The following is a 21824-nucleotide window of genomic DNA, read 5'->3' as shown; positions in this document are numbered from 1 at the left end:
AACGTTCATCGCCTGACGGTCTTATTTCCGTCAAGGTCCTGAATTGCTTTCGACGCATTTTGTATTGAGTAATGGGCTAATTATAGTTTTCACTTGTTCAGAAACTGTGGTTGGCATCGATCGTCGAAATAACGTTCCACGGGGCGTATCGAGTTTACCGAGTGTTTTTAAGTTGCTCGTCTCGTTGATCAGAATTTTCATCGCAGCCGATCGATCGACGTTACCATCGCTTTCTTTTCTTCCTCGTACTCGTACGATAAAATCGTTCGCTGTGAAGATAAACGATGATCGGGATGTTCCTGTTTCGCTGTTCGTGTCAATTTGTTATCGTCATTGGCGCGCGTTTGCGATCGCGTACACGCGTTTCTTGTATATTCTCCGCCTGCTTTTTTCTCTCCCTTTCTTGTTTTTTTTTTTTTTTTTTTGTTTTGCTCCCCCCTTAGTTCCCTGGCGTCGAAGATCTACGCGCAAGAATACACGCGGTGTGTAATTTATAGCTGTGCTGATTGTACGCACTACGGCGCCGCGTGGCGTGTTTCTGAGTCGATAACATCGAGAATACGCACCTGGTTCTACGGCTGATGCGTGTATCGCGTACTCGTCGTTTCACTCTGATTAAACAAAGATACTTTTAAACATTGTTGTGATAAGTCTTCGTTAAACACTTGAAAAATCTTCGTTTGCTTGCGATTACTCGCGCGGGTAATTTTCATGCGTAGCGCTGTTCGATCGCACTTTTTCCACATAAATCTTGATGATTCATTTTCTACGTCTTACGAGTACTTGTAGAACTACCTTTCTTCCTTGCGCAAATAAAAATGTAATCTTATTCATTAACATTTCTTTTTTTTTACCATTTATGCGTTGAGAATTTTTTAAAGCGAGTTGATTAGCAACCGCAGCATTTTTTGAAACTAAAACTTATGCTTCGAAAGGATAAAGAGATGCTGAATTTTTATTTATACATGTACAATAATCTTTCTGATCGTTTTATCGTATACATTCGAGAACAACATGATATATAATAATTTGCGCGTTGTAAATGTCGCCAAAACGACATCGGTGGAATGTAAAGGGTTAAATTTACGATATTAAGGTAATTTCGAAACAGATGGACTTCTCTTAATCGACCGTTGCGGGTTGTACTTCCGCTGTATAAATGGCTAGCCGGTTAATCTGAAAATATACGCTCAATATCATTTGTAACGTGTAAATAAAATAATATACGCACATGTGCACGTATATTTATGAATTTAGGTGGGAAATAAATAATTTGGACAGGTTGCTAATTGCTAATCCTAATAAGTCATATTAAATTATAATGTTAAGAAAACAGAACTTCTGAATTAGCCTTTTTATACGTATATCCAATTTCCCTTTTGTGTCATTTCAATATAAAATCTGTGCGGTGTTTTCACTTGTGTTTCACTGAATTTTTTCCTTCATGGATCTGTTAACAAAAGATATAATCGATTAAGTGGAGCTTATTGTATAATAAGAAGAAGTTTAGTGTATTTTAGATGCTTGAATTATTATGTTTGCCAGTGCTGTACTAACAATAAGTTATCTTCTTAGAACGTGCGGTAATTACAACACACTATCGTTATAAATAGCTTCGAAAACAAATTTGCTTCGGTTTATCTGACCTTTCAACAAAAATTATATTATTGCATTAAGCTGGTTTATTAGATTTTCTTGGAAATCACCCGTTGTACGTAAAGTAGAAACTTATTTTCAGGCAATAGAATAAGATCTTAAAGTATCTTAAACGATAGGATAATACTAGTTGTTACAGCTATGAGAAATAATATTATGCATACTAGAAATTAAAGAATTAATCTTGGTGAAAATGTTACAGAAATATAATATAAAATTCACAGACATTAATTACAATCGCTATAATAATGCAGCTGTGACGCATTGCCCATTTTGCTCGGTTCATTAGTTCATTTCTATCTGAATTATCCCGTAATTAGGAACAGTTCATACGTTATGCAAATATTATGAAACTTAATTTAACGTGAAATTTCATGCTGATCAAATTTCCGGGGAACTTGACTGACTTAAATATTTCGTTTCGTCGATACTCGTTTGCCGATCTAAATGCTTTTTTGATTTCATTTCGTCGAAAGCTGACGTACCGTGATTTGATCTTGAATCGTTATCATCGATCCAGAGCAATTACGGCTGTCATGTGAGCATTATTATTGCACGCTGCGAACTAAATTAAACGCGTAGGAGCACAGGTAATTTGTACTGATAACGAACTTCTCCCACACAAATGTCGTCTGCATGGAACCGACCGATATTCGAATAGTCCGCGCGATCGTGATCGTGATCGTGATCGTGATCGTAATCGTGACCGCTTTTTAATCGTATCAAGCTTAGCATGATCGTAAGAAATTTTCGTTCTCCTTATATAATTAACGTGCCTGCAATATTCCAGTGTAATAAACGAGTGCTGGAATTTGAAACGTACTCAGATAAATTAACGACAAATTGATAAAAGATAACGAGACTTGTACGATACAGTAGCTATACATGATGCATATTTCACACTCCGATACGGCGCTCGTTCGTTCGTTTTTTGATGACAGCGTGATCGTAATGTGATCTTTAAATAGATTCATTGAGCTTTCACGCGATGTAAAGGGGCAGGGCACTTGACATTGCAAATATCGATTGGATGGTTCATGCGGGTTCTTTTAGACGCGCTATAGGAATTATTTCGGCCGCGTACTACTACACGAAAGTTAATATTCCCCGATCACGAATAAGTCGTATTACCGATTATCATCGTTTCTAACTACGTTTGCTATGTCGGATATACGTTGACGAGATTAATTTTGAACGGCAAACAACGCGAGATCTTCGATACTCAAACTATTTATAGAGGTATCAGCCGTCCTCGTAAAACTTGTATGAGCTCCGCTTAACCAAAGTCTAGATAATGTCGCTTTTAATTTTAAAACGCTTTTAGTGCAACGATAAAATGCTTGCACGCCGCTCTGGCGATTTATAGCGGTGAATTTTTTATGCTTATTTTGCAATACCGCGCGGTACAATTTTAATTTTACGTTCGTCTAACATTGTCCTCGTAAACGGTACACGGCGATACACGTCACCGCATTAATGAGACACAATCAATCTCGATGCAACCTCGTCGGTGGAATTTTCGCGTTGTAGAACGCTTCGAACGAAGGGAACGCTTTGAAAATGATATTGCAGTCGTTTTCGATGATAGAGCTACTAATTTTCAGCCACGATGTAGGAAGTTGCCGGTTAACGAGGATAATAACTCATTGTGATCGAGTAATTCATTGTATTTCATGAATCGAGTTACGTCAAGCTAAAACTAGGTCTTATAAAACGTGTATTAGATATACAGTGGTTACATATTGTGCAAACGCTCAGACCAACTATCAAATAGAAATGTTCTGTTTTGATTTTATGTTATTTTACGCGTAATTTAACTTTGCGTTATTCGAACTCCTTAAAACGTATTCGATTCAAGAATTGTTGGTACTTTGCGCCAAAAATATCGATGAATTGAAAATAATTGATACTTTGCGCGACATTTCATTTTCTCGATAATTAAGACATTATTTCGAGTAACAGTACTTTTGCAATAAATTTATTCCTATTATCTACTATTCTGTTGTTAATATTTCAAACGATTTACTCGCATATTTGACTTTCATTTTTCTCACAATTCGTTTTGTACGCGTTGAAGTGAAAATTAAGAAAGTTATACTGTGTAATTTAGAACTTCATTAACTTCTCGAGTATTTGTAAACGAAGACAGAGTGAGAGAGAGAGAGAGAGAGAGAGCGACCATAAATTACTATCACCGAGAAGCAAATATGTAGAAATTCGTTTCTACGTAGCATCCTGTATTTCCTAAAAATATGATTAGTTGCCATTATGAGATCACTATCGCGAATGACCTTTTGTACACAATGCCGCATTTCACTGTACAACGACAATGTACACGTGTCGAGATTTAATTTTCTCCTTGTATTGGGCGGAGTTTAGAAATCATTCGTTGACGTGTCCGTTTTCTATTAATAGGTTTCGGCTAATTTATGGGATTTACGGATATAAAAGCTGGTCAACCAGCGAAATCGGCTTATCAGGAGATAAAGCGACGATGTATTCTGCTCGCTTTCTACTTGCACGGTTAACATGGGCCACGATACCGATGACAATCTTTTTAATTTGTTTTCTTGGAAAAGGAGCACCTTACGTCATCGTAGCGTGGAAAGTGGCGTTAGCTGGGACACGGAATAAACCGTTCAATTACCAGCGTTATGGACATAAAATATTGACGTGAATTTGCCTTTGAATATGAAGATTACATCCTTTCATTTTAGTAATTGGCTGGTTGTAGATTTTAGTACGGTTATCTTGTTAGATATTTCTTTTCTTTCTGTTTAGTAAGGTTGTAATTTCACTTTGATATTAAATTAATTTCATTCCATTCAATTATCGAACGCGTTACAAGGGAATAGTTTGAATCTTCGTATTGAAAAAACCGGGAAAGGAAAAGAAAAATATGAAATAGTATTTTAATGTTAGTTATTACTAGATTGCCGACATTTATTCATTTATGGGAGATTTAAATGTGGAAAAATGCACGTAATATGCAAACATATGTAAAATATGAGAAACACAATAGGCGTAATAAATTCCTGCTTAGGTTCTATTTCTTCACTTATGTTGATAAAACTATGAATTTCCGCAAATATCTGCAGTCTAATCGTTTCGTTCGTATTACATAGCAAAATTACATACGCAGAATTGGAAAGCCGAGAAATTTTTCCTGAAAAATTCTCGGTTTCTGAACTGTTACAACTTCGTTGAGAAAAGTCGTATAACGATGGACTTGAGGTTACTTTAGAGGCCAGAGTCTTCACTTTCACCTTGCTAAATTGCTCTGCCTGACGTTTTTATATTTACTAGCAAACAGAGCAAGAAAGCGAAGATGATTTCCTTTCTTGAAAATTTTGCGCAATTAGTGGCCTCTATAGAATCAAAGAAACGCTTATTCGGCACGGAACCCCCATAAAAATAAAAACCGAAACCTCTGCTTTATTGCGGCTCTTTAAAACTTAATTTATGTCTTCTGTTATTTTACCGTGTTTTAAATAGAGGATTAGAGGAACATTAGGATTAGTAGCAATCCGTGCAGTGATTTTTAATTCATGTTGAAAACTAACATTTCAAAATAGTTTTTTTTGCATTTTAAACGTTCGGTTAAGTGTCTATTCAATTATGCACGAAGGTGTTAAACTTCATAGAATGTTGAAGATTGAAAGAATAGTATCTACATATATATTCTTAAGAAGCTTAAGAAGCTTAAGAAGCTATGCTTGAATAGAGGTTGTATCGGGTCTGTAAAGTAAACTTGTATTGTTAGTCGTTCTTGTAGTAGGACATTTTACGGTTCTTTTGAAGTGCTAACAGAGTTACTGATTGTCCTTCAAACAATAATATATCATGTTTCCGTTTACGAGAGAACAGGCAATAAGCACGAGAAGTGTTTAGGTAATGGATTCAAAGGATTAACCTTTGCCTGTTACTGGTTTCACATTTACTACCTGTAAAAGTGTTTGCACTGACCTAACTCAAACACGGCTTGGGTTTCCTTTGCACGTTCTGTTCCTTTATTTTGGTTTTTTTAACGAGCCAAATTAAAGTGGCTGTTTCGGTAATTTTTACATATTTCTTCATAGATCTTTTTAATATCTTATCGTGCAACGTATTTGGTATAACGATTATCTAAAAAAAAAAAAAATTGGATATAAGTCGTGGTATTGTATCAAATATTCGATTTGAAAAATGTTTAAAAAATGTACTTTATAAAAACCAGGATATATGTATGAAAATTTGCCAGTCTTTTCTGCTTGTTTTTTTTTTTGCGTACATTTTTTGTTTCATCAGAATAGAATTACATAACTATATTGTCTGCTTCAGGTGGTGCAAAATTATTTTACAGAATTTGTGTCTTTTTAAATAAAAAAATAAATGAATTCCTCTGATATAAATGTTATTGTACGTACGTATATTAATATTATTTAATATCCGTTCACTGCGATAGAGAGAGGGAAGGAGAGAGAAAGAGAGAGAGAGAGAGAGAATTTCTCCATAATAAATAAATATTTCTATATTAACAGTATTTTATATTTTTATTTTATTAATTTAAAAATTTCGTAATAAATTGTCAGAGTGCGAATAAATCGCTTTATTTAATTTGGTAAAAAATTTCATAAAATCGTTGATACAATATAATAAATTTATTTAACGTATTATTTAATCTTTTTTATTATTGTTTCTTCTATTTACGATCCGAAGCATTCTCCTTTTTAATTCAGTTCCGTATCACAATTCTTAATGCTAATTATCATAAATATCATTGGGCTTCTACCTATAGCCAGAAGGCTAATGCAGTTTGTCTTGTATTTAAAGGAGAAAATAGCGAATTTCCATGCTATCCGCAATAGAAGTAAATAATGAAACGAAAACATTCGATATCGGAGATGTGACAGAAACTCGAATTTATTCGTTTGAACTGTACTTTTTACCAATACGATCTGAATTTATCTTCTGTTGACGCATAAATTTACTCGTTTGCGTACCGTCGGCACATAATCTTCCATGTATGAATTATTCCTATAACTCACAGTCGAATCGATTAACGTGAATATTGAAGGATGCGACTAGCATCTTGATTACCTTTTACCTCGTGCCTTGACAAATCAGGTTTGGTTTCAATTGGCGCAGAATACCACTATTTGTTCCACTATTACTGTTGCTATCGGATTTCTAATGAAACGAAACTGAAGAAATGGAAGCTGCGTATATAGAAATTCGTCTTGCCTTCTCAACGTTATAACAAGTGTTTTACTTTGGGTGTTTTGCGTATTTTTACATATTGTACGTATCCTGTGCGTTTTTCCACATTTAGATCTCCTATAAATGCATAAACATCCGCAATTTTATTTACCGCAAAAACTGGAAAAATTACATTTTTATCATCGACATCGATTTCTTTATAATAACGGAATTGAGCGGCTATTTAATTTTATAATATAAAACAAATTTTTTCAATTAAAAATCTTACTAAAAACGAGACATTTTTTACGATAAAGTCTTCGATAAAACACGTGTCGCAATTTGAATAATAGTAACGATCGTGTAATAATGACAAAATAGGAAAACCATACTTTCTATCGAATTGCTGATACAGCCGAAGATAAAGCAGTTGACCTTGAAAATAATAGTGTATTTCATTAGTCGTCGAGGGAGACTCAGTACCTATCTCATTTGTAGTTAACAGGAAATTTTACTGATAATCGTCTATCAGTAGAATTATTTTAGTAGTTTAGTTTCCTTATCGATGTTTCAATAGAAAAAAAAAAAGTTTGTGTTTAATCTATAGAGTCGTTCGAAATTACGTTAGTGCATAAAATTTAATCTTACGTATTTACGCTTAATTCTTTTCTCTTTTTTACACTTTAACTACAATGAAAAAATATAGAAAAGACTGCTGAAATATTTTCTTTTTTTTTTTATTTTTAGTATTTTTAGCGCGAATAAATGGAACACGCGAAACGGCAAATTCTCTCCATTCTTTTCACGCAATTTTACGGCTGACTTTGGTCATGATTTTACGTATACATAGATACTATTTACTGAAAGTATACGGGGTCGCGTTATTTAATAATTGAAAATAACTGTGTGAAACTTGCGGTACCTTTCTGAATTCTTTTGGCTCCCTCGTGAAAACTTCAACTTCTCACCCTCGCTCTTATACCCCGCTCTTTTTTTCTTATGGGGCTGCTTAAACTTTCGACGTTCGTGATATTTTCGAACGATGCAAACTTTCTCGTCGAATGGTTTCAAGATGACGCTACTTGAAAATACAAATTACGAGGAAGCGTTTAAAAGCGTCCTTCTATTTTCAAACTATTCGTTTTTAATTTCAATAAAATTAAAAAGAGTATCCTCGTTTCGGCCGAAGAAACTTCTGAATTGCCAAACGGTGGTTGTATAATATAATAAACACGTGAACGAGTATAGTCTGGAATTTTGTCCAGATTTTATTTTTTAACATGAACGTAATATTTTTGCCTACGCACAAAGATGTTTTAATTATAGCGGGAAACTCTTCGGAATTTGTATAATCTTCGATCATAGAATAAATAACGGTTTGAAAATTTCATGCTATTTCGATCGTCCTATTTAGGAAAATGATTCGTTTACACGTCCGCCAAGTACGCAACTGAAATCTGCAACTGGATGATTAAATTTATACCGAGTACAGAGGGAAAGTGCTAGTTGTAATACATTATGCTTCCAGACTTGATTTATGTTACACATGCAGTTGCAGTATGATCACGATCCGTTCACAGTAGGTTCAAATTCTATTTAACGCGCTGATGGGAGACGTGATGGGAGTGTAAACGTAGCGTTTACATTTAAATCGTACGGTTCCAGTCGTAAAGCCATACACGAGGAGAAAAAGTTCCTGCGATAACCATCGTGTTAAGTAAACAGTGGTATCAGGAACGTGGATCTACGTCAAGAAATACCATTCGATCCGGTATCTATTAATTATAATCGATTCGGTTCCTTCCATATCCACTAAAGCTTTTCAAAGAAGATTTAACTGTTGCACGAATATATTTGCTGCGGCAATTCAACTTTCACGCTATGTATATCGTGAGAGAATGTTGACCTTCTATAGAGGAGGGTTTTGCGAGTAGGATAAACGAGACGAAGGATAATTAATATAGTTGGTACGTTGCATCGCGATTAAAATTAGTAACGCGGAATCGTCGATCCCCGAAAGCATGGTGCGTCGACGTGCAGCAACGTTTAAGCGTTTATCGGACGGTTAGAGCAGAGAGACGCGACGACATTTGAGCACCGTCATGATACGCAGCGATGTGGCGCAGCTTTGCGGTAATTACTCGGCAAAAGGGCACGCGGACAATAATATTGCGAGAAAGAGAAGGGAGCGCGGAAGGGAAACACGAAAAGCGTGGAGAGGAAATGACAATCGTCTGGCAAGTAATTGGCGCAACGAACCGACTTAGACATTCGTCTCTTAATGTGCTCTTTCTGCAGTATTTCGATGCGAGAACTGGCTGTCGGGATACGAGGACGAAACGGATGCTTTGGTAAGAGAAAAGAAGAGGGGCAGAGAGGTGTAGAGAAATTGAAGCAAATACCGGTGACGAAGGGGGTGGCAGCGAACAGAAAGGTGTAGGAAAGCAAAGGAGAGAAACGGAGAGAAAGCGAAAGAGGAAGAGGAGACAGGGTGAACAAAAAGTACGTCGTAAAGCCGGATTAATCCGTGCCGGCCTCGGCGTCGTCGACGACGACGCCGCCAGTGCTCATTGATTGCATGAAATCGGGGTTTCCTGCTTTTCCATTGTCACGTACAGGCACGCTCGCGTGTTGTTTTCTGCCTACGGATAAATTGGCAAGTGTGCGCCCCCGTAATCAATAGGCAGATCGGCTTTGTTGGGTGGGCGAGGGTGGGTGCAAGGTCGGCTGGTTTGTATCTCACGTGCACACGTGTACGCTGTACACCTACGCGTAACACGTACACCTGTACACGCGTCAATACGATACAACGAGCGTTGCCGTACTAAACGCGCGTTCAGAGGTCGACAACGAATCGGTCGTGGCGCAATTTCACCGTTTCACGGCCTAAAATTCTCTGTTAAAATACGTGCAACGGTGGTTTCACGGCCGTTGCGGTAGAGCGTGTGAGACTTTTCGCGAGTGCAACTTTTCTTCTTCGTTGCTTCTAGCGCGACGCGACGGCGTGACTGTACGCGTCGAAGCGTTAATCGTAATGCTGTTTCGTTCGTATGTGACCCTCGTGTTATTCTCGGCGTTTTATAGTCGACAATGGCAAGGTTCAATTTTTTACTGGGTAATAAACGACGGATTGAACGATGGCGATGTATGCGCGAGGTTTAAAGGCTGTAGTTGCAGTCAAACGTCGAAGTGCCACTATAACCGAAATTTCATTCGTTTCCGAGGAGACGGATTATACAGTCGTCTGTAGTTTCTCGTTTGGCAAATGTAATAGAACAAAGACTTTTGGCAAAGACTTATCAAACTACTATATATAAATGAAACTGAATTTCATGTTTACGGAAGGGCCGTACCTTGGCGGAGAAACGTTTTCTGTATGTAAGATACGTTTAATTATGCGCAGGTATGCGCATACAAGGTAAATCTTTTCTCTTTACGCGACCAGACGTTGCAAGATTCACACGTATCTATAATTTCTTACGCTTCTTATTTTATTTGAAGCACGACCTCTTTGTATACGCGGAATATTAAAATTTTCTTCAACTAATAATTTTCGCAATACGCGAATCTGCGTCTACGGCGCTTTAAACGATTGCTGCACAAAGACGCAGGCGTCGATGCTCGAAGCGTTAAGCGGCTCGAACAAAGCCGGAACGTTTATTCGTCGAGTATTAAAGTTTAAATTAAGCTTGCCTGTTGGTTGGCGAATAAAACTCGCTTGCTATGAAATCTCGATCCGACAATTAAATCGAGCGAACCCTTTTCCCCTACGGGGCCGAGACTCGGATCGTGCACCGTGATCTTGAGTCACGGTGATTGCATGGAACGCAATGGTGGCACGCGATGCGATTGCGCGCGGCTCTTTGCATTCGAGTTTCGTGTACACGTGAATTCACCGGGTTGGCGCACGCATGCACGTTTTTACGCATGTACAGAGGGTCACGCATACGGCCGCCACATGATGCGTAGTAGGCGTGAGCATCGACACACGTACGCGGTCCCAGGTTCGGTCACGATGCGCTAGCATGTGTACGCACATGTTCACGTGCATACGCATGCGGTGAATGCGCTATACGCTGCATGGAACACGTATTTATGTCACGTGTAGCCGTCACGTTTCGGCTAGGCACGGTTATTGCTGAAAGCCGGCCGGAAAACTAGCTAGCAACGATGGATCGAGAAAACTTTACAAAGAGAGTGAGAGGCAGGCGGTGTACTGGGTCGATGAAATGGAGACAGGAGCGTGAATGTGTGCATTTCGGCGCCACGGACATTGATCATCCGCTCTTTTTCGTCTGGTTCTGCTGCAACATTGCGCACATGTTCGTTCCAGATTTTTGGGGATCGTGTGTAATCAACGGACCGATGCATCTGAACAGGGCTTCTCTCTCTTTCTTCCACTCTTTTTTTTTCCGGTGCTCTTTTTTCATTTTTTCGGGAGAGATCGTGGTCGTGTTTACTCGTGTGGAGAATCCGTGATATCGAGGAAAGGCTTTGAATTTTTATCTGCGAAATTGTATTCCATTTGTCGTTGTGCTTTGTCGGTGCTTTCAGAAATACTTGATACATGCACGCTTGAAAAAGTTTTACTTTGAATAACGATGCACTTATTACGTTCGTTTCGAAACAGCGCGCATACGTTTCTGTGGGTTTTTCCTTTTGAAAAGCGGATAGAATTTCCAGTAATTGTTATATCGAAATACGTATTTTAGAGATGACAAATACCTTCGCTAAAGATCGTCGTATTTCTTTCTTCGCTGTTAAATCTCGTATGTTTCTTTCGTATTTTAAATTAAAGTAGATCTAATCGATAAGTTCAGATAACTTTACATTGACAATCTGAAAGCGTTATCTTAAGTGCGCTTCTATTCCTGTTGAAATTACTAATAACCTTTACCTTGCATCTTTTAAAGATATAAATGATAAGTTTAATTTGCTTCCAGGGTAGAATTTGTTTATGTACGTTGGCACTTGAATAATTGATTTTTAGAAAATTGTTCTATAAGTTCAGATAACAGAGTGCGGGCTTGATAGATAAGTCTCGTTATAAAGATGGGAAATATTATAAAATTTATCAGGACGATACCGTACTCGTACATTTTTTTCATATACGTTATGTACAAACCGTTCTTTTATAGATAGTAGAAATAAATAAGAAATCAATTTTGTTTTCATTGCACTTCATGGATACAGATTTCCTATCGTGTAATGTTTCTATCTCTATTTTTACCTCGGTTCATTTTTGTCTCCGTTAGAATGCCAGAAGACAGATACAATGGAGAGATAAATAAAATTATACGGTGTTATAAAAACACGAGAAGATAAACGACGAAGTTTTACAAGACTTGGCGATATCGCTCGTTGTTCCATACATATGTATATTGTGACAAATAGATTTAAAAAGTTACAAAAAGTTTATTCATCCTTAAGAACGTAAATTTTCGGACTGCTCGTTCTCTAAATCTTAATCTTTTTTTTATGTTATTATAAATATCAATAAAAGAAGCTAATTTTCAGAAATACATTTCGCGTCTCTGATTCTATAGAAAGAACAGACGAAAACAAATTATCGTAAATTTTACTGCTATGCGCTGTTGAAGAAACGTATCGCACGATAATACATCATTATGTTTATCTTATTCCATTGTACGACGATCGTATTTTTGCTGTTTCAATAAACTCTTTCTCATTCTTTTTATCCGACATTAAGTCGAGAATAACTTCGCGAACCGATGAAATACGAATATATGAACACAAAGAAAATATCGTTGCGAACATATAGCTTCTAACAACAAATTTCCCGTTCGCGACAAGATACGCTCCCGATCGAGTTATATTTCGACGGCGTGGCGGTGCTGCGTGGCGCAGAGTGGTGTTTTCATCAGCGGCGCATGGTAATGCAAGCATTCCTAAAAGTAAATGTCGCCGGTGCTGTATGGTCGCATAAAGATCATATAAACGCGTGCCTGTGGAATGGAAAATATTTTCGCGACTCGTGCCAAGTCTTCAATAACCCCGGGACGCGTAAATTTCCCACGTTTATAGTTGTCTGGTGTTTCGCGAAATTTATCTGTCCGCGAGAGTACGGCCGATCGTTTTCGCGATTCTCATTTTTGTTGATTCTTCGCCGTACGATTTCCGCCAATTCTTGTCCGCATGACGCGATACCGAGTGCTTGATGCGATCGAATACATATTTTAAAACGTTCGTCGCACTTTAAATCACGAAATACATAAATTTTCGCTGGGGAAATGTATACCGATCTTCCTGGAGACATTTAGATAAACGAATATACGACACGAGAATTTATAACGTTTTGGAACAGGAATTAATATGCGTCGAGTCACGCAACAGTCCGTTAAAAGACGATATAGGTCAAATTTAACGAGTATATCAGAAAAGAAGAATTACGTATTTTATCCTGTTATTTGGTTAATCATCTAATCAGAAATTCCTGTAATTGCGGAATTAAAAATTAGCAAATACAAGTCATTTTCAAATAGACCGAATTTCATTCTTCCAAATATTGATACATACTATTATAATTTACATTTGACATTCTTGTAAAAATGAAGGAAAAAATGTAGGGGATACGTATTATATATGTTGCGAATTATCGACTAAAGAGCAACTGGTCAGGTCAAACCTATCGGTCGATATCGCGTACCTCGAATGAATTAACGCTCAAGGTGCAGGAGGTTCAATATATCGAGTGTTAGAGTAATCCAGCATTGTGTTGAACTTGTTGTATAAACGTAACGTGTGATGTGTTGCACGGCGGTGGTAAGATCTTGTTGAGAGTAAAGTATTTCACTCGTACGGTAGGATGCCTGACAATGAACTGTTCTTCTACGTTGCTGACTTTCCCTACCAGCCGTTGGGTTTCGTCTGTCCATCGTGCCCTTCCGGTTGGTCCTTTCCCGGAGTTTTTTACCTGACCTGAGTTAGATTTACAGCTCGGAGAAGACATATAATTCGGAATTTCCTAAAGAAAGGAATGCGCCTGTCCGTACAATGGACGTACGGCCACTCAAAATTCCGAACAATATATGTGCAACAGATTGGGAAATAGAATGACGAGTTAACTGGTTTTTCTTAGTTAGTAAATAGAATCACATAGTACTACGACGATTATGTTTATACGTATTGACCTATATAGCCGCACAAATGTTTCGAAATTTGTCGAGCTTTCGTATTTTGTCATGCTACTTGTCGCGGATAAAATTATTGAACGAGTGGTTCGTAAAATAATTTAATGTAATACCATCGGTAAGTTGCAAAGGAGTCTGGTAATACGATCTACGATTTTATCGCGGAAACAATTTTTTTCTCCTTGCTTAAAAACTATTCGGCGAAAAATTCTCAAATACCTGTCTGATACACTTTTACACGGGCTTAGAGTGTGATCTCCTAGATGGCTCCTATATAAAAACTTGCTGTCGTTGACGTTAAAATGCACGTTGACTTCCCATGTTTTTAAATTCACTGCATTTTTCCAGCCACGTTTTTTGCAACGCTCTCCACCACAGACGCACACGTATCTCGAAATAAATGTAACGTTTCGACACGCGTTCCGTCAAAGTGCATTCACGTGCGGCGGTAGAATCCATCATACCCCGCCATTGAATTTGAATCCGTGCTTTTGCACTAACACATTCTTGTCGGCTGATGAAACAAACCGTTCCGGTTTTTTTTAATTAAAAATAATACGGGCTCCCTTCCCCGAGGGGAAGGATTTTTTTTATGCGCAGTTATTTCGTTGCGTCTATTTAGCAGCAAAGCCGTGCTTTGTTCGAATCTGGAGCGTACCAGTTTTCTAAATTTTCTAAATCGAGATTCGTACGTACGAGCAGAGTCGTACGTGAGCGGAATTTATCGTAAATTATTGTCTTTCGTTTCTGTGGGATGCTTTTCGTACGCGAGAGGGAGAGGGGAAAAATACATTCGAACGAAGCGAATAAAAAGCACGAAATACTGCCTTTCAATACGTCCCGCTTTTCGTACAATTCGTTCGTACGATATTACCTTTTTTTTCTCTTTCTTTCCCCTTTTTTTACTGGTTTTTGTTTCGAAGTTTTAATTTTTTTTAAAAGCGTCGTATTTTCACGATTATTCGCGCTGCACGTAGAAATTGAAGTGCAGGGTGCAGGAGCACAGTTAATAACCGATGGGAAATTGTTTTCTTTTCTCTCTTTTTTTTTTTTTTTATCGGAAGCTTCCGTTCTCTCCATTTATGCAGTAAATTAGAAATATTTAAAATGTGTGATATTTTTATTATCATACGTTCGTTCATTGATTATTAAGAAAAAAAAGAAAAAAGAAAAAAAGAAAAAAGAAAAAAAGGAAAAAAAAACGGTTACAGAATTCAATAATTCTTCATTTCTCTAGAGCGAACATTATCAAAGCATAATTGTCAGACGTGCCGTAAAAGCAAAGTAATTTAATTGCTCCGCCATAAAAGTGCTATTAAACCATTTAATCGTTTTTTCCCTTAATTGGATTGAAAACATTTCTTTTTCATTGGATTGCTATTACGTTCGCAATGATACTACGAGCCACTAAAGATATTATTTGGGCAATTATCGTCGAATTAGGAGTCAAGAAAAAAACCTCGACATGTATTTGTATCGATCGAAGAAAGATTTCTAGGTAACTGGAAGTCGAGCAAACGTTATTTTCGGTTACAACGTGGGATTTTTTTCGAATGTCACGGTTAGTCAGCAGAATCCAGCTAAGTGAATTAGACAGATAAGCAGTTTTTTTGCCATATCCATTAATTCGTTTCCAGGTACGGATTCTAATAGTCGGCTTCCACAGCGAAGCGACGCCAAGTGCATCCGCATCGACGTGTGCATTGCGACGCGTCGATTGGCTGACGGTAATGTCACTCATGTATACGTCGACTGCGTCAGTTCGCGTCGGTAATGATTACTGCGCCACACAGTCGACATTGCTCGGTGTGCATCTCGCGCGATCATTGTGAGAAATTTGCACGTCAAAAATCACCGAATTACGCCATTCCAGGTATTCTATCTAATGGAAATCTTCGATTTCTTACCGAAAAAAAAAAGAAAAAAAAGGGAAAGGCAGAACATTGTCGATAGTTGTACAAGAGAAAACGCGCGTTCAGTTCGATGTACACGTTAAAATAGCAAATAGAGCATCTTGACTTAGCAATTTCTTAACCGCACTCTGTTTCTTGTTTAGAAGTTACATTTAATTTTTCCTTCCAAATGATTTTTAAGCAAATGTAAATAGGTTTGGTTATATCATAATAATATAAGTGGGGTATCTTACAAGAATAGAATAATATTTCCCTATAACAAATCGCACCTAATTATTTTCTAATTCGACCAGTTACTATCTAACACAGGCATTTAAAGTAATTTTGCGCCCGTATAATCGCGTTATACGCTTAACTTTAAGAAAACGTGTGAGGGAGACATTGCTAAATTACCGTAAGAAATTCTTTCAGGGGAAAATTACTTCTCAGAAGTGTTATAGGGCAGGTCCTTTCGGAGCAATCGGGTTGCGAGTTGCTTAAACGAAACACGATCTTTCGGTCGTATACACCGCGTCGCGTAATGCGATTCTCGTTGGAAGATCGTGCAACGAGATGCACTGCGTCGACTGGGCCGAACCGCGGAAATGGAATACGGTCATTAGCATCGCGAGGAGGGCGCAATCCAATTAGTCTCTTACACCGAGGTTTCGTGTGGATACTAAGGAATCGAGGAAAGGCTGGAAGAGAAACGCGTAGAAACACAAACGTGCACAGAGAGGCAGAAAGAAAGAGAGAGAGTGAGAGAGAGGACGCGCGTGACGGAGCAACGTGTACAGAGAGGAACAGTTTGAATAGCACGATTGAAAACAAAAGAGGGATGAGGAAGGACAAGCGACTAGCTCCGTTCGCGCTTGTCTTTGATCTGCATCGACGATTATGCGAATGCATTTCGATGCACATTGCACAGCTCGCGCATGCGCGTTACCGTCAATAAATATTTATTGACGTAAGACGAGACGGAGAATAACAATAAAACGTTCCGGTGTTTCTATTTGTTTTGCACCCTTGCAATCGCTCTTTACGCTGCACTCTGCTTCACTCTCGTCCCCCCACCCCCTGGTTTTGCTGTTCTCACCCGCCCCACCCCATCCCTCCCCATCGCTCGTTCCTCCTGCGCTGAGCTTGCTGCACGTGCGCGCGCATCTATGTACGTGTTTATTGATGTAACTCGAGACGGTCGCACGCAGTTAACAGCCCGTAAACAGAGAATGCACCGGGAATATACGAGTGTTTTTCGTGCTTGCCTCTGGCATCCACTCGGAGCCGAGCGCCGCTCGAGATTTCTTTATAGCATTAATCCTGGAACGTTATGTATCCAACCGGAGAGCTTTACTTCGCTGCATCAACGGCGTTATTTTCTTTTTTCCCTTACCGTCTCGTTGATATTGAATCACCGTGAATTATGGAGCCCACGTTCGAGCCTCAAACGCCCGAATATCGTTACGTCACATTAAGTCTTAATAAACTGACGCTTCCTTGTACGAAGAGCAATTAATTTGTTCACTCGCTAAGCCGATTTGCCATTTATCTACCTAACAGTTGTTTTCCCCTCTTTCCTTCCCTACTTTATTTTACTTTATCTTAATCTGTTAGGGTTAAATTAAATCCTATATGTACCTGGTTAGGTAAGATTCGTCATTATTCACAAACCTACTGTAAAATCACGATTAAGTCTTATCTGGAAGTCTATTCTTGGCCAATGTGCAAGAAAGCATTAAAAAGCATCAGGACCCTACGAATATGCCTATCGAAGTAGTCTACGATTAAACTGCAGTACGTCCTTCGAAATCTCCAACACGCCTTTTTAGCCAACTGCCGAGGTAATTAGTCTTTCTCGTAATATCCTATTAACCTTTCGCCTTATATTTTTAAAACGAGCGCTAGCTATTCATTGCCGTAACACGCTGTTGTTTGTGCATCAGGCGCAATATAATGAAATACGAGGGACGTCCACAAAGTACTATCCGTTTACGTATAGAAGCCATATGAAAGGATGGAACGCACTTATAGAAGGTCACCTAGCTTCATTCATGCATTGACACAAGTTGTGCAAAATTTTGTGCTTAAATATTTAATATTGCCGTTGTGTCACACGTTTAAAGTGACGATGCAAATTAAAAATCCCACCGATGACGCTTTTATGCTTTTCGAAGGCTGAAAAAATTCTTTCAAAAGGAATTCACCACCGAATTACGGCAATTAACGGCAATAGAGTTATGGATGAATTATTGAAAGATCATGAGTGCGGGAATTCAATAGGGACAGAGAAACTGTACGTGACGATACATTACAGAGATCTGCGATTTCATTGCAAACGATATTCATTGTAGTATTTTGCAAAACTTAAAGAGTTGTTTACGATCGATCATGCCTCATAACAAACGATGGCTTAAAAGATTGCGTAAGACGATGGTCATGTGAACTGGCGGCGGAAGCGAAGATATACAAAAACTCGTATAACGTTACGATAAATGTTCAAATAGGGCCGGTGGTTGTATTGAAAAGTAATTTATTATATATATTGAAATGACAAATGAAGAAAACTTCTTAAGATGTATTTCCATTGTTGCTATTTCAAAACGGATATTATTGTATTGCAAATTGAAGCTAAACTTAGGACTGAAAGTCAATTTCGTTAAAAATACAGTCCGCCTTTGTTGCACGCGAACTATAACCTATGCTAAGGATTGTGACTTTGTAAGAGATTGACAGAGTAACTCATGAAAAACTAACTATCTTGAATTCTTCATCGATCCGTTATACCAACGTATAGCAACGTTCGTGTTCTGTAAATTAGTAACCATTTCTAAAATCGAAGTTCATATTAACAATTCCAAAGTTACGTATATTCTTATTGCGCTCGAAAGAACCTAGCTACGTGTTTTAGTAACATCCCCCTCACACATGCACAGAGTTTTCTTTTTCTTTCTAAATTACAGTCATGCACACACGCATATATCTACATACAAGCGGATCGAAACGCGGTGTACGCGAATGCATTCCGTATAAGGGGTGCGTAGGGAAGAATGCGAGCTTGATTTAGAATCGGAGCCAAGCTTCGGGCGATTTTGCGGAAAAAGCTGAAACGGGAGATTAGAGTGAAAGAAGGGGGGAAGTCCCGGTGTTCCCCCGTGCAGCGCCAACACAATGGCCGCGATTTCACTCAAGGGCAGGTAGCGACGACATAAACGAGTGATTTAACAGCAGGTTAGGCATTATTCTATTCGTATGCCTATCGAATATCCCGTCTGTCTATTCATTCGTTCGCCATGAATCTACATGCATCCGTTCGTTCGCCGAGTGCCTGGAAGTTCACTGATCCGGATACGCATCGCAGAATCGCGTATGACGCTTTTGCGAGGCTCGTGACGTGATCGGACGATGCGAATTCTGCGTTCACGTTGATCTTGCAAACGATAGAAAGGAGAAATCAAGGGAATCGTCTTACACGAAGTATAAAGTTGTTAGGTCTGTTGAAATGTTCCGTCGTTTCTTTTTTTCGAGCCATGTTCATCGCCAAGTTTCACAACACTGTGTTTTTCATGGCCAACTTCGACTTTATGCTAACTTCGATAGATTCGAAGGTCGAAGCGAGGTTCACATTAGTGGAAATTAACATTTCGAATTTCTTATTCGTATTCGATCTTTATTGTTCTTAACCGATCTACAGGAAGCATCAGGAGCTTGGAAATATAGATTGAATTTTGAAACAATTAGAGAGGGAGGAACGGTGTCTAAACATTTAAATGAAACGCGTCACAGATAAAATGAATTTTATTTACGCAAACGTGACATTCGAGTTATATGAAAGTTTGTGTGAACATTTTTTTACATTTCTATAGTTGGACACCGATATCGGTATACGATGTTATATCGCGATTGTTTAAAAGTTTTTGTACGTTGCAATAAAAATACACTTGTTGCGTATAAATAGATATCTACATAATAGCTTTGTTTACCGCATCACCATCATCGACTTCCGCAATTAATAATTTCAATAAAAATCATGGAAAAGTATTTCGCTGTATAAAAAACGTAACTTGTTTACGCGTTCGGTTAAATTTTGAAACTCAGACGTTACTCGTGACAAATCGTTTGACCTAGAGTGAAACTGCTAGAAGCAGCTCGTAATATCGTATACCGTAATTACATCGCAAATAGCAATGATTTAACAGAGCGCGCTTAATTGTTTGGTGCTTCTTAATACGCAGTTACACACGAAATGAAATATAAAGCGCACCCTAACGCGAAATATGAAGCTATCATCGACACGTTATTTTTAGATGAATAACCGCCGCGCGTGTACATGGAAAAACGTCAATCATTTTGCACAATGTATGCATTTCACGAGGTATCGATGTTTTTTTCCTATCGCGTGTGCGCGCTGCAGTCCCTGATGTATTGTTACGAGCATCAATAATGTTTTTTGATTTATTCAAACGACGGAATTTGTGTGCTCGTCGGATCGATTAAAGCTAAAGGGATGTATCGTGGCACATCGTCGCATTAAAATATTTACGATATCTATATTCGGTCTCGACGTCAAATTCCACTCAACAAACATTCACCGGAATATCGATTTAATCATCTGTCAAACTTTAATGAGCTTTCTTGTCCGTATCTACGTTATACACGTATGGTGATTTATACACCGGCTGTTAATTTTTTATTGCACTCTGCCCCTCTCACTCTCTCTTTCTGCGCGCGAATACAACGCTATACGCAAACTATTTTTGTATTCCATCGGAACGGGTGACAACACATTTTCTCCGATCTTGACTTTGCACGTGTATATGTATAGGCAGACGGTACGAAATCGATTTGCAAGGTAAAACCTATGTTTCGAATATCTTCGTGAAATTTTTATTCGAATAAAATCACGAGAACTACGGATTGGAACGAGAAAACGTTGAATTATTCATTTTTCAAGCTATCTATTCTTTTTGCAAATTACTCGAGATCGAAGATAAGACGAGTCACGACTCCCACTGTTCCGTAATTGCGAGTCGATTAAGAAAATAATCGGTTGGTAGCTTGCAAGTAGAGGAAAACAGGTTTGAATAATTATTCGGTGTTTGTAATCGAGCAAAGATGTAATTGCGCATTTCAGTAACTACATTATCGAGCGTTATCGGTACGTATGTACATACATTACATGTTAGCTGTCACATAATGACTCGGTTACTATGAAATTTATCGTCTGTAAGCAAACCGGTGCACCGCGGTGTCGTTGAAAACGAGTAACTTCTCGACGAGATCAATCATGGTAGCTAACTTCAAAGCTTGTTTAATTGGCAAAGTGACTGACTCTCTTCATCATAGCTATCTCTACCAACACGCTATACCCAGGTGGGCGGTTCGCATAGGTCACGGAGAGTACGATTGACCTCGACATCACTGGCAATTTTATCGTGCGCTTTAAGTTTACGATAACGAAACGTTCGACTACTTTAAACATCCTAATTCGTCAAATTAATGTGTGAAATCAACGCTATAAGCAAAATTTTATGCTTAAACATACGTTACATATAAGAAGGATACTGCGTTTTTAGTTTCATACTTCAGGTAATTTTCTGATCCAAATTTGTATACGTATATTTTGTCAAAAATTGAATCATTTACAATCACCGAGGTATTTTTTGTTAATATTAGAGATATCTGTTTCTATTTCTATTTTTCAACCGTATTGATTCAGTGGCTCTCGTAGTTCCTGAATTTGAAACTTTTTGCAGCTGGTAGAACATCGCCGGTGAACGTTTTGACTCATGTTAGAGTCAAAACCACTGACATTACTTTTTACACGTGACACATATCACGGTATCATGTCACTAGCAGTAAGAATAAAACAGATTTTAGTACCTTCAGCAGCATACTTGAAATGTAAAAGAGAATGCAATCTTAAGCGTGCATCTTATTAGTTGCTGTT

At 38.2% G+C, this 21824-nt stretch overlaps 1 protein-coding gene across 3 annotated transcripts in view; it reads left to right on the top strand.

The window, feature by feature from the left end:
* The window catches only part of LOC117155877 (uncharacterized), a 381740-nt gene that overhangs the window by 14071 nt on the left and 345845 nt on the right, over positions 1 to 21824 (top strand). The window lies entirely within an intron of this gene.

The sequence above is a fragment of the Bombus vancouverensis genome, chromosome 8 (genome assembly GCF_051014615.1).
Source record: "Bombus vancouverensis nearcticus chromosome 8, iyBomVanc1_principal, whole genome shotgun sequence".
NCBI classification, from domain to species: Eukaryota; Metazoa; Arthropoda; class Insecta; order Hymenoptera; family Apidae; genus Bombus; species Bombus vancouverensis.
Note: the sequence above shows the minus strand (reverse complement) of the source record. Positions and strands in the feature narration are given on the sequence as shown.